The 13,387-nt window shown below is 44.0% G+C and overlaps 1 pseudogene; it reads left to right on the top strand.

Moving 5' to 3' along the window:
- Positions 1-6,837: 6,837 nt before the first annotated feature.
- On the top strand, positions 6,838-7,419 carry LOC121435940 (annotated as a pseudogene).
- The last annotated feature ends 5,968 nt before the right edge of the window (positions 7,420-13,387 follow it).

Below are 13,387 nucleotides of genomic sequence, written 5' to 3'. Positions count from 1 at the left end.
TTTCTTCTTTCTTTTTTTTTCAAGTTTGTAATTATAATTAATGTACAGAAAACTTAGCGGTTTAGTGGTGAGTCTTTTGACTTTTGCCTTTTTCAGCTTGGCATTTTGAGCCGCAGATTTAGGATCCAGGACGTTGCCTAGCTGGGTGGATCTCATCATATCTGCCCTTGTAATTGGTCCTAAAACAGTTTCCACCAGCTTAGGCAGCCACACCCTTGTCTTCCAAGTCAACCTTTGTGAAGGCAGCAGCACTGCAGGTCTTCCTGTGGACCAGCTGCCCAGCCTGGCCTTCCCCTTGATTATGCACTAGGGGAACCCCCTCTTCTGACACAGACCAGGCAGGAAGACCACCGGCTCAATGGGGTCTGCATTGTGGGCAATCGCCACCAACTGAGCCTTCTTGTTCTCCACCAAGATGGTGATTGTATTGACCCCCACTTGAAGGACAAGTGGTCTCCTAGTTGGGACATCCCCTTTGCCAGCAGCCTCTGCCTCCCCTGCTTTGTCTCTGGCCTGTACTTGCGGGCAGGCTTAAGCAGCTGAGTAGCTGTTTGCCAGTCCAGGGCCTGGGTGAACTGGTTAGTGGCAGGAGGAACTTTGAGCCGCTTATAGAGGATGGCCCTTTGCCGCTGCAGCCTAATGTAGCAGGGTCATCTGACAAAGCACATGAGATCTCTTTGGCGCTGAATGTCCTCCCCAATGCCAAAGTTCTTAGGCCTTTTCTCAAACAAAGGATTTACCACCTTTTTGGCCTCCTGTTTCTTCACAATGGCGGGGACCTTTTCCCCTTGACCTTCTTTCCTTGGAGCATCATGCTCAGCTGGATGAGCTGTTTTCTTCTTTATAACTTGTATTATGAGTTGACCCCCAAGAAAAGCCTGCTCATCCTCTGTATATACTTATGGTTGTGTAGCTTGGTATTCTTGTGGGACTCCCAACAATAGGAGTGGGACATGTCTCTGACTCTTTGCCTGCACTAGGGACAGTTTTCCTCCTACTGGTTGCCTCATCTAGCCTTGATATGAGAGTTTGTGCCTAGTCTTATCGTAATGTGGTATGCTACATTTAGTGGCTATCCCTGGAGGCCTGCTTTTTTCTTTAAGGGAAATGGAAAGAGCAGATCTGGGGGAGGAAGAAGGTGGGGGAGGAGCTGAGAAGAGCGGAGGGAGGGGAAACTGTGATGGGGTGTCATGTATGAGAGAATTTAAAAATTAATTTAAAAAAGAATTTAACTTAGTTCTAAACAAAAACGAGAAGTCTTCCCACTGAAAATATCCTCAAATAAACTAGAAAAAAATGGCTATGCCAACAGATACACAAATCACAAACAGAAACTGAAGAAACATGAAAGAATAAGGCAACACTATGCCTTCCGAAGCTCAGATGCCAACACTATACCTTACAAAGCTCAGACCCCAACACTATACCTTACAAAGCTCAGACCCCAACACTATACCTTACAAAGCTCAGACCCCAACACTATACCTTACAAAGCTCAGACCCCAACACTATACCTTACAAACTCAGACCCCAACACTATACCTTACAAAGCTCAGACCCCAACACTATACCTTACAAAGCTCAGACCCCAACACTATACCTTACAAAGCTCAGACCCCAACACTATACCTTCCGAAGCTCAGATCCCAACACTATGCCTTCCGAAGCTCAGACCCCAACACTATACCTTACAAAGCTCAGACCCCAACACTATACCTTACAAAGCTCAGACCCCAACACTATACCTTCCGAAGCTCAGATCCCAACACTATGCCTTCCGAAGCTCAGACCCCAACACTATACCTTACAAAGCTCAGATCCCCAAATACTGAAACAGATATACTGAAGGGGATGGCATGCCAAACAAAGAATTCAAAAGACTACTTTAAAAATGATCAAAGACTTTAGGGTTGGAGAGATGGCTCAGTGATTAAAAGCACTTCCTTCTGGGCATCATATTGAGATAGAAGCCATTCAGGGATACACAGAAAGACTAGCCATAAAAAATATATATATTGAAAAGCAAAGACATATCAAGACAGAATAAACTAAAGGAATTCATGGCCACCAAACCAGCATTACAGAAGATACTAGGAGGAATCCTACACACAGAGGAGGAAAGAAACGTCTCAATTATGAGAGCACAGGAAAGAATAAATGTCATGAAAGGAATATGTGAATAAATAAGAACTAGACAGGAATAATTATGTCTAACTCAGTAAATAAAATTCATAATATGAATAAAAGAGAAATAAAATAACCATATATGAATCAGGAAATAACTAACCAAAATTCCAGGATCAGCAAGCCCTTGTCAATCACAGCCCTACATGTAAATAGGGTTAGTACACCAGCTAAAAGATACTATCTGACTAGATTAAGAAGCAAAACCTGCCAGGCGGTAATGGTGCTCGCCTTTAATCCCAGCACTTGGGAGGCAGCAGTAGACAGATCTCTATGAGGTCAGGGCCAGCCCGGTCTATAAAGTGAGTTTCAGGACAACCAAGGCTACACGGGAAACACTGTCTCAAAAAATTTTTTAAAATAAAATAAAAAGAAGCAAAATCTGGGAACAAATGAGATGTCTCAGTGGTAAGAGCACTAGCTGCTCTTTTTTTAATTGTTTGTTTATTAATTATGTATACAATATTCTGTCTGTGTGTCTGCCTGCAGGCCAGAAGAGGGCATCAGATCTCGTTACAGATGGTTGTGAGACACCATGTGGTTGCTGGGTATTGAACTCAGGACCTTTGGAAGAACAGGCAATGCTCTTAACCGCTGAGCCATCTCTCCAGCCCTTGTAGAGGACTGGGGTTTAGTTCCCAGCACCCACAGAGCAGCTCACATTCATCTGTAACTCCAGTTGCAGAGGATCTAACACCCTTTTCTGGCCTCCTCAGGCACTGCATATAGACATATATTCAGGCAAAGCATCTAAATGCAAAAACTAAAAATAAATGTTTTTAATAAAAATAAATAAAAACTCCTCTTCCCAGGAGAAAGCGCCACACCACAGAATCAGCCTGATCTGCTGTAGCACACAGGTGTCAGGGATGCTCTTCCCCCCTTCTGTGCCTTCAGAATTTCATTTTGTATCTTTCTAAGCATGGAAGGTAGGAAATAAGCCTTGGGTCTGGAAGAAATTATATTAAATTTCATGCTTATCTTCATTAACTAATACTAGATCAATAAACTCTACCTTCAGAATATGTTGTGGGAGGTCCTCCCGTTCCTCCACCCTATAGCTGCAGAGATACCAGCCCACTGGGGCGTGGTCTCTCTCTTTAAAAAAGCGGCCACTTCCCTCTCCTCTCTCTCTTCACTTCCTGCTCCACCGGCGACTAGACTCCCTTCCTGGTTGCTCAGAGGGCTGACGGTGATCTGTAAGTTTTTTCCCCTTTAAATAAATACCACCCTATTAATCATAATTCCAAACTGGTGTGGCATTGTTTATGACTTACGCCTTCAAGAATATTAAATAAATAAACCACATTCATCAACAGCTAGATCATCCAAACCAAAGAATCTACAAGCTTCGGAGTTTGACTACAACAGAGACCAAACAGACAACAGGAATCTGTAAAACATGCCCATCGACAGCTGGACAGCACATCCTTCCCAGAAGCCCACTGAGCTTCTTTAAAACAGGCCACACCTTGAGCCACGAGTCTCTCTCTCTCTCTCTCTCTCTCTCTCTCTCTCTCTCCTCTCTCTTTCTCACTTCACTCAGTGTGTGTGTGTGTGTGTGTGTGTGTGTGTGTGTGTGTGTGTGTGAAGACACTGTAGACCTCAGCTATACCCACAGAATTTTCTTTTTTCTTTTTTTGGTTTTTAGAGACAGGTTTCTCTGTGCAACAGCCCAGGCTGTCCTGGAACTCACTCTATAGAACCAGGCTAGCCTCGAACTCACAGATATCCACCTGCCTCTGCCTCCTGAGTGCTAGAATTAAAGGAGTGTGCCACCACCGCCCAACTCCACAGAGCATTTTTTACTGTTCATTTTGAGACAAGTCCTTACTAACTTTCCCAGGTTAGCCTTGAACTCTCTTTGTAGCCCAGAAAGGTGTGCACTTGCAAGCCTCTTTTCTCAGCCTCCCAAGTAACTAGGACTAATTTCTGGGCCTCTAAATCAAGCTAGCAAATCTTAACAAATACAAAAGACTCAACATTTTTTCTTTTCTTTTTGACACAGGGTCTCACTGTGTAGCTTGACTGGGCTGAAACTCACTACATAGCTCAGGCTGCCCTCAAAGTCGAGAAACTTTGCCTGCCTCAGCCTCCCAAGCATAAGACTAAAGGTGTGACCACTAAGCCTGACAAAATCGCTTCTTGTATCTTATCAAATAGATCACGGTGGGATAAACTAATAGCAGAAGAAACTGTACAAACACACAATGTGATGGCTAATGTTAGTCAATTTGAGTGCATCTGGGATCGATACAACCAAGCTGTTGGGCACTCCTATAAGAGACTTTCTCTGTCATGCTATTTGAAGTGGAAAGACCCAGCCCAAGCGTGGGTAGCACTTTCTGCTGACAGTCCAGCTAAAAGGACGCAGAAGGAAAGCTGTTTTCTTCCTGATTGCTCACACTCTTGCTGGCAAGTTTATTGTTTCTGTCACTGTTCCTTCTCTGACATTAGAAACAGCGTGTTTAAGTTTGCAGCATAGACTCAAACCCAGAATCTCTTCCAGGAACCCTAGAGGTCTTTGGTTTGAGATTGGAACTGCAGAGACATCCAGCCTTGTGGACTGAGCAAGTGCTATGTTCTCAACTTCTCCAGGGTGAGACCGCCATTACTTATCTACCCAGATCACTCTGTATAAGCCAATTTAATAAATCTCCTTTTACATAAATTCATCCTATTGGTTCTGTTCCTCTAGAGAGCCCTGACTAATACACATATAAATTGAACAAACACTCTTAAATGATCAATGGGTCATTGAAGAAATCGGGAGGAAATTAAAAATTCCTAGAACCAAATGGAAATGAAAGTGTAGCTAGAATGTCTGGGATGCAATAAAGGCAGTTCTGAGGGGAGGGTTCATGGATAGGAATACTAACACTGAAGAAAATCAGAGGAAACGCAAGTGAGTAACTGAAAGATGCAACTCAAGGTCTGAGAAAAACAGGAATGAGTCAAACCCAAACTCAGTGACTGTAAAGAGATAATGAAGATCAGGGCAAAAATTCGTTAAATGAAGACTAAAACAATAATACAAAGAATCAAAATAAAACGAAATAGGTAACTCTTGGTGACAATACACAAGATTAATGAAGTCTTAACCATTCTAACCAAATAAAAGAGAGGAAAAACCAATTTAATAAATTAGGAGTTGTGTTACAGTAAATACCATTGAAATCCAGAAGATCAAAACTGTGTGTTCTAAAAAGCTGAAGATTCAGAAGAGGCCAGGAGGTGATGGCGCATGCCTTTAATCCCAGCATGCAGGAGGCAGAGGTAGGTGGATCTCTGTGAGTTCAAGGCCAGCCTGGTCTACAAGAGCTAGTTCCAGGACTGCCTCTAAAGCTACAGAGAAACCCTGTCTCGAAAAACCAAAAAAAAAAAAAAAAAAAAAAAAAAATTCAGAAGAAACAGGTAAGCTCCTCTATACATTATGACCAACCAAAAGTAAATCAAGAGGACGTTAACAACCTAAGGCCTACAGTGAGCAACAAGAACAAATCTGCAGTAACCAGTCACCCAGCAAAAAAAAGCCCGGATCACATGGACTTGCTGCCAGACTAAACAGAAAGGATAAGAACAACACAAAACCCACCTCATGAAATCAATATTACCTGATAACAAAATTGGATAAGGATATAGCACACAAAAAAAAATTAGAAAACTATAAACCAATTCCCCTGATGAGCACACATATAAATAAAAAAATCAATAAAATGCTGGCAAAATGAATTCAGCTACTTATTAAAAAGATAATATACCATGGCCAAGTTGGTTTCATTTCAGTTTGTGCACAATCAATAAATGTAATCTAGCACATATATAAACTCAAGGGCAGAAATCACAAAATCATCTCTATGAACAGAGAAAAGGTTCTTGACAAAGTTCATTATCCCTTCATGATAGAAACTAGGGATACAAAGAACAGACCTCAACATGGTAGGACTGTATACCAGGAAACTAAAGCCAAATTATACTAACGGGGAAATCCTAAAAGATTTCTTCTTGTCTATGAGCCTCCTTTTCTTGATTGATGTAGCTCTCACAGCTCATCCAAAAAGCTTCTCTTTGCAAGAGATAGAGACCATCTCAGAAAGCCACACTGGTCAAAACACAGAGAACAATCAGTCACAGAGTGTCCAACCCAACAGGTACGCCTACAGCACAGCTAACTCCTACACCTAAGGCTCAGCGCACATCAAGGAAGAGGGAGCAGAAAGATTGTAAGGCCCAGAGGAACGGGGAGTCTGTTAGCTGATCTTGCCTCCTAGAAATGACAGGGCAGCTACATCTATGACACCATAACAATATGGCCTCCTAAACAAGATCCAAACAATGACAACACGTGTTCACACGGAAGGGGGAAATCTCATGGGGCCACCCCTAAACGAAAACCAGATTGCCCTTGAACTCAAAGAGATCCGCCTGCCTCTTCCTTACCAGTGCTAGGATTAAAGGCACACACCACCACTGCCCAGCCAAACCCTCCCATTCTTGCCAGGAACCTTTTTGCCATCTTGAGCAACAGGAAGAAAATTATTTAAAAGAGGAGCTTGCAGTGTTGTGTCACAAGTGAGTCTCGCTGAGAGCCCTTTCCCTGCCCACTCCAGCGGAGTTCTGTCTTTCCGGACTGGCTGGGCAGGTGACGCCATCATGGGTTTTGACATTCGCCACAACAAGGACCAAAAGGTTCGGCGCAAGGAGCCCAAGAGCCAAGACATCTACCTGCATCTGCTAGCCAAGCTATACAGGTTTCTGGCCAGGCGAACCAACTCCATCTTCAATCAGATTGTGCTGAAAAGGTTATTTATGAGTGTATTAACTGGCCATCTCTGTCCCTATCCCGGATAATCCGAAAGATGAAGCTTCCTGGCCAAGGAAACAAGAGAGATGTGGTTGTGGGGACGGTCACAGATGATATGAGGATTCTTGAAGTGCCCAAACAGAAGGTGTGTGCATTGCGGGTGAGCAGCCGGGCCCAAAGTCACATCCTCAAGGCTAGGGGTAAGATCCTCACCTTTGACCAGCTGACCTTCGAGTCTCCTAAGGGCCTTGGCACTATGCTACTGTCTGGACCTTGGAAGAGCCCCCGAGATGTGTAGCGGATTTTGTGTACCGGATTTTGGCAAGGCCCCAGGAACTCTACGCAGCCATAACAAACTCTATGTCTGCTCCAATGGCCTGAAGTTTGAACGTGCCAGAGGCAGAAGGGCCAGCTGCAACTACAAAAACTAACCCTGGATCTTACTGTTATTTAAAAAAAAAAAAAAAAAAAAAAAAGCTTTGGAAGTTGGAAAAAAAGGAGGAGCTTGCAAAGCAACATACAGATAGAGGAATTTTATGACCTGAATTCCTAAACTACAGTGATCTAAACATCCTGACATTAGTATATCCATACACTGTCAAATGAAATGTAAGGGAGGACCCAGAAAGAAAAAACACACAGCCAAATATTTCTAACAAAGGTGCCCAGAAAGCCGGGCGGTGGTGGCGCACGCCTTTAATCCTAGCACTCGGGAGGCAGAAGCAGGCGGATCTCTGTGAGTTCGAGGCCAGCCTGGTCTACAAGAGCTAGTTCCAGGACAGGCTCCAAAACCACAGAGAAACCCTGTCTCAAAAAACCAAAAAAAAAAAAAAAAAAAAAAAAAACAAAACAAAGGTGCCCAGACACTCCCTTCGCAATAACATATTTAAATAAATGGTGCCATGATTGTAGTGATATTTCATTCGTATTTTAATAGATACAGCTTGCCTGAAGATCAGAGAATGAAACAGCTGCCTTAAAAACCAGGCAATGGTGACACACACCTTTAATCCCAGTAGCCACACTAGTTTGCCATAGAAACAGGGTGGTAGTGGTGCATGCCTGTAGTAATCTCAGCCCTAGAGAGGAATATAAAATGGGAGGAGACAGCTCACACAGTCTCATCTGAGATTCCTGGAGGCGGGATCACCATTTGGGACTGAGGTAGAGGTAAGAGCCAGTGACCAACTGTTTTGCTTTTCTGACCTTCAGGTTGAACCCCAATATCTGTCTCTGGGTTTTTATTAATAGTGCTACAAAGATGAAACTAGACCCCTACATACAAAAATCTAACCAATAGGCTGGGGGTGTAGCTCAGTGGTAAAATGTTTGCCTAACATGGGCAAAGCCCTGGGTTCCACCCCCCAGCATAAGATAGAAGAACTTAAAGTGTTGTCAAGGCTTAAATGTAAAAACCCCCAAATCATAGAAACCAATAAAAAAAAAATATGGCAGCTGGGCGGTGGTGGCGCATGCCTTTAATCCCAGCACTTAGGAGGCAGAGGCAGGCGGATCTCTGTGAGTTCGAGACCAGCCTGGTCTACAAGAGCTAGTTCCAGGACAGGCTCCAAAACCACAGAGAAGCCCTGTCTCGAAAAAAAAAAAAAAAAATGGCAAAGGCCCCATGGCAGTAGTCTGGGCAAGTATTTTTGTTAGGCAGGAAAATAAAAGTGCAGGCAACAAAAAACAAAATAGACGAATGGGATGACATCATCACAGTGAAAGCGTCTGCACAGCAAAGAGACAATAGACAGAGTGAAGAGGCAACTTGGAGACGGAGATCTGTGAGCTATCCAGACCGCACCAGAGTGCAAAGATTCAAAAACAGTCACAAAGCACGATCAATCAATAAAAGTGGGCCCAAGAGCTGGGAATAGCGCTCTGTGGCAGACTGCTTGCCTAACACTCACAAGGCCTGGGTTCAATCCCTAATACCACCAGATAGATAGATAGATAGATAGATAGATAGATAGATAGATAGATAGATAGATAATTATCTGAATGGAAATTTCTCAAAGAAAACATGCAAATGGCCAAGATTTTTAAAAAATTTACCATTAATCATCATAGAAATACAAATTGAAACTACAATAAGATATCATTCCCCCCACTTAGAATGGATCTAATCAGGCAACAAATGTTAGTAAAAATGTGGAGAAAGAGATAAACCAGTACAGCCACTACAAAAACAAGGAGGTTGCTCAAAATATTAAAAACACCCCAGCACTCGGGAGGCAGAGACAGGCATATCTCTGTGAGTTTGGGACCAACCTGGTCTACATAGTGAGTTACAAACCACCCATGGCTACACAGTGAGATCCTGCTTAAAAAAAAATATTAATAATAGAAGTACCGCATGGTGCAGCATTTCCACGATAAGATTTATAGCTGAGAGCTATGAATCGCTCTAGAAAAATACCTGAAACACCTGCATTACCGTAACTCTATTCGCAACAGCAAAGGCCTGGAATCAACTGAATTGTCTAATAACAAATCAATGAACAACAAGGCCCACATGCACACATCTGCATACACGCACAGGAAGGGATAACTATCCAGCTGTAATAAAGGAATAAAATCCTGTGACCCGGGCTACAGGTGGACCTGGAGATCATAATATTCAGTGAACTAAGCCAAGTACGAAAAGATAAATGCTGCATTCTTCACACCTCTGAAAGCGCTGAGCTCACAGAAGCAGAAAACAGAATAGTGGTCCAGAGGTCAGGAAGGGACTGGGGGAGATAAAAAGAGACTGGCTAGTGGATACAGTCTCAGCCCCATAAAAGAAAAGAAAAAGGTTGTGATGTGTCCCAAATAGAAACATTCTTTGCCACTTACCGACATCTCTGCTGGCCAATAAAGACGTAAGGTCAGAGTTCTTCATCCTCACACTCTTCCTAATAGTCTCCTGAAGTCAATTAAAACATCACACAGGAAAATTAAATATGTATTTGGTAGAGCTCAGACTTATAAACACCTTTAAAGTCAGGATATGGTTATGATTACTGATGATTTCCAAAACATTTTGATACCTTTGGTAATGGTGTGCTGTGTACTTAATTTAAATGTTTTATTTTCCTTTGGATATAGCTCTTGAACATGTAGTTAGGCCCTGGGGCCAGTCCTCAGCACTGATACCCTGTCCCGAGGGTCAGACTGATTCTTCGTCAGCACGTTATCAGTCTTTAAACATGACTAGTCTGGGCATTAACCTTAAACCCACCCATCCCTATAATTAAAAAGGACTAAGAATACGCAAGTGATCTACCAGAAAGTGGTTCCTCTGCCCTTCAAGCACAGTTGCTGCTGTTCACCCGCTTTTCCATGAACCTTCCGTTCCCCTGGAGTGTGAGGCAATGTGAAAAGAGCCGCACTGAGTGTTTGAAGCGCTGCAAAAGGCAGCTTCTTAATCTCTGCATTCTTGGGAGTTTGGAAGAAATCTGACTCTTTGGGAAAGAAACCTGATGTGAGAGTTTCTGCACCTGTACGGATGTGTTTTTAGCAATACAGCATGAGCCGAGAATGCAGAAGAAAAAGAAAAAGGTTCTGGAATCGAGTCACACATGGCAGGAGAGCAGTATTCTACTATAGGATTCAAAATAGCTAGAGATATTTTGAATTTCTTTTCACAAAAAGAATGGATATCAAAAAAAAAGAATGGATATCATAAGGAACATAAATATCCTGGGAGATCAAACTCTTCCCATAAAGAGGAACAATTATTATCTGTCCAAACAGTTACCGCCAACACTGCAAAAGGGGGCAAAGTCTGGGCAATGGCTACTTCAGAACTGTCAAAACCCTGCCTGTCCAACTGGACTTTGATCCTGCTGGAGTCATAAGGACTCCAGCCAGATCTCAGATCTGTGACTCACTGAAATGTGAACCATGAGAGAACTAGAGACACATCAGTCCTCCACCTCCGTCCTCCGCCTCCGTCCTCCGCCTCAGTCCTCCGCCTCAGTCCTCCGGCCTCTGCCCCACAGGAGAAAAGCAAAGCTGTAGAAAGCAGTACAGAGGAGGGGGATGAGGTGGGGGCTTCTATGTTGATGCTGATTCTTTTCTTAAAGATTTGTTTACATTATGTGTAGAGAGGGGTAGGCACGTGCATATGAGCTCAGGTGCCTGTGACGATCAAAGGAATTCAGATAACCCCAAAGCTGGAGTTACAGGCAGCTGTGAACTCCCCTTGTGAGTACTGGGTCCTATGCTTGCAAGAACTCTTAAATGCTGGCACTTAAAGCTAAACCGTCTCTTCTGTCCCAATGCTAATAAAAAATATTTTATATATATATATTTTTTTCCAAAAACATAAAAGTCTCACCCGGGGTAGTGGGCGTCTTTATATAACTTTTGCAAGCCTGGGAGATAAATTACTAAGCAAACATAGTATGGTTGGCAAGTAGATTTGTGTGTCAACTCCTGGGGAGATGAACTGGAAATGTGTTTGACCAAGGACAGCCTGGACTAGATGGCCTTAAACGCTTGGGGCCAAAACTCCACAGCTTTTCCCAGCTTGTGTACAAATGAAAACATTGCAAAGCCTTTGAAACAACTGTAGGGGTTGGACAAGCATGCCCGCGTTCTGGTTCATCATCCCCGTGGTCCTGGGCGCTGGACCTGCCCTAAGAGCTAACAATGATGGTTCTGTCTGTGGGGTGAAGGCCTCTGTGACTCTGTAAGGCAACGGCTGGGACAAGAGGGCTGTTTGTCGCTGGCACAAAGTGTGTTCTCTGCTGCGCCGCTGTGGGAATCTATGACGAGTGTCCAGATATCGGAAAGAAAACGGGGTGCCTTGGGGCCCAGCCACTGCCAGGCATGGTCCGCGGGCCAAATTGTGCGGGTTTGGCGCCCCCTACTGTCTCTTTCTGGAGACAGACATCCGTTCCCTGGAGGTTCAGGGCTGGAGGCTGCCAGGTTAGAGCAAGCTCCAGAAAAGCACCTGAACCCTCAACAGTAGAATTCAGGAAAGCAAAGTGAACGACGTAGCTCTGACTCTCTGCCTCCCATGCCACGGCACAGCTCACCTGATGCTTGAAACGGAGCAGGACCTGGGAGGGAGGAAGACTCCAAACCTCTTCTCATGGCAGCCACTCCTCTCAGGACACCCCAACCGTTCTAGGGGTGCCCCCAAAGCAGAATTAGCTTCTGCGCTAAACCTAGGTGAGCCTGACCTGAAGCATGGAGGTGTCCAAACATTCCTTAAGGGACAGTCACTCAGCCTTGCAGTAGCCTGGGAACCCCTGGAACTACAGGTTACAGAAAGTTCTCCACGACCTTTCCATATAGGAAAAAAAGAGAGAAGGGAAATGCTAACATTTATTGAGCCCAGCAATTTGCCAGTATCTCCAAGAAGAACAGCAATGTTATTGGCCCAAAACTGCCCCAGGAAAGATGGGGAAGACCTAGGTTCACAGAGACCAAAGAACACAGCTAAAAGCAGAAGCCCCCGGGTCTCCAGACCTGGCTAACTGACTCCAACCCTGCACCATCCACTCACATTATCCTGTTATACACATGGAAGGTGGACACAGGGGATACACAGCTATGACAGTGGTCACCCTGAGGGTGAGGGGCTGGCTGGTGAGTGGACCAGATGGGTAGCAGGGTAGAATGGGATAGGTGGGTAGCAGGGGAGAGCAGGATAGGAATGTGCAAATGCTTTGTCTCTTTTCTTTAAAAAAACAAACAAGGGTCAGGGCTGGAGAAATGGTTCAGCCACTGAGAGTGGCTTGCTAGTCTTTCAGAAGACCAGAATGGGCTTCTCCCACACTGGCTGGCTCACAGCCTCCTGTACCTACATTTCCAGGGAATCCCACATTCTCCTTTAGCCTGTGCAGGTACCAGCACACACACACACACACACACACACACACACACACACACACACACTGAAATTTAATCATAAAAAGAATTACTTTTTAGGGTGCTGGAGAGATGGCTCAGTAGTTAAGAGCACACTGGCTGTTTTTCCAGAGGTCCTTAGGTTGCTTCAATTCCCAGCAACCATAGGGTGGCTCACAACCATCTCTAGTGAAATTTGATGCCCTCTTCTGGCATAAAGGTGTACATGCAGATAGAGCATGTACATAAAATACACATAAAATAAATAAATCCTCCGGGCGATGGTGGCGCACGCCTTTAATCCCAGCACTCGGGAGGCAGAGGCAGGCAGATCTCTGTGAGTTCGAGACCAGCCTGGACTACAGAGCTAGTTCCAGGACAGGATCCAAAGCCACAGAGAAATTCTGTCTCGAAAAACCAGTAAATAAGTAAATAAATGCTTTTTTTAAAAAAAAATTATCAATAAAAAGAAAAGAAAAAAAGAATTAGCTTTTAAATCCAAACACATAGGTGGAATGGAGAAGATATTTTAAGATATTTTAAGAGCCAGGGTTG

This window comes from Microtus oregoni, unplaced genomic scaffold (genome assembly GCF_018167655.1).
Source record: "Microtus oregoni isolate MIOR12 unplaced genomic scaffold, Mior012 000047F_ref0000412, whole genome shotgun sequence".
NCBI lineage: Eukaryota > Metazoa > Chordata > Mammalia > Rodentia > Cricetidae > Microtus > Microtus oregoni.
Note: the sequence above shows the minus strand (reverse complement) of the source record. Positions and strands in the feature narration are given on the sequence as shown.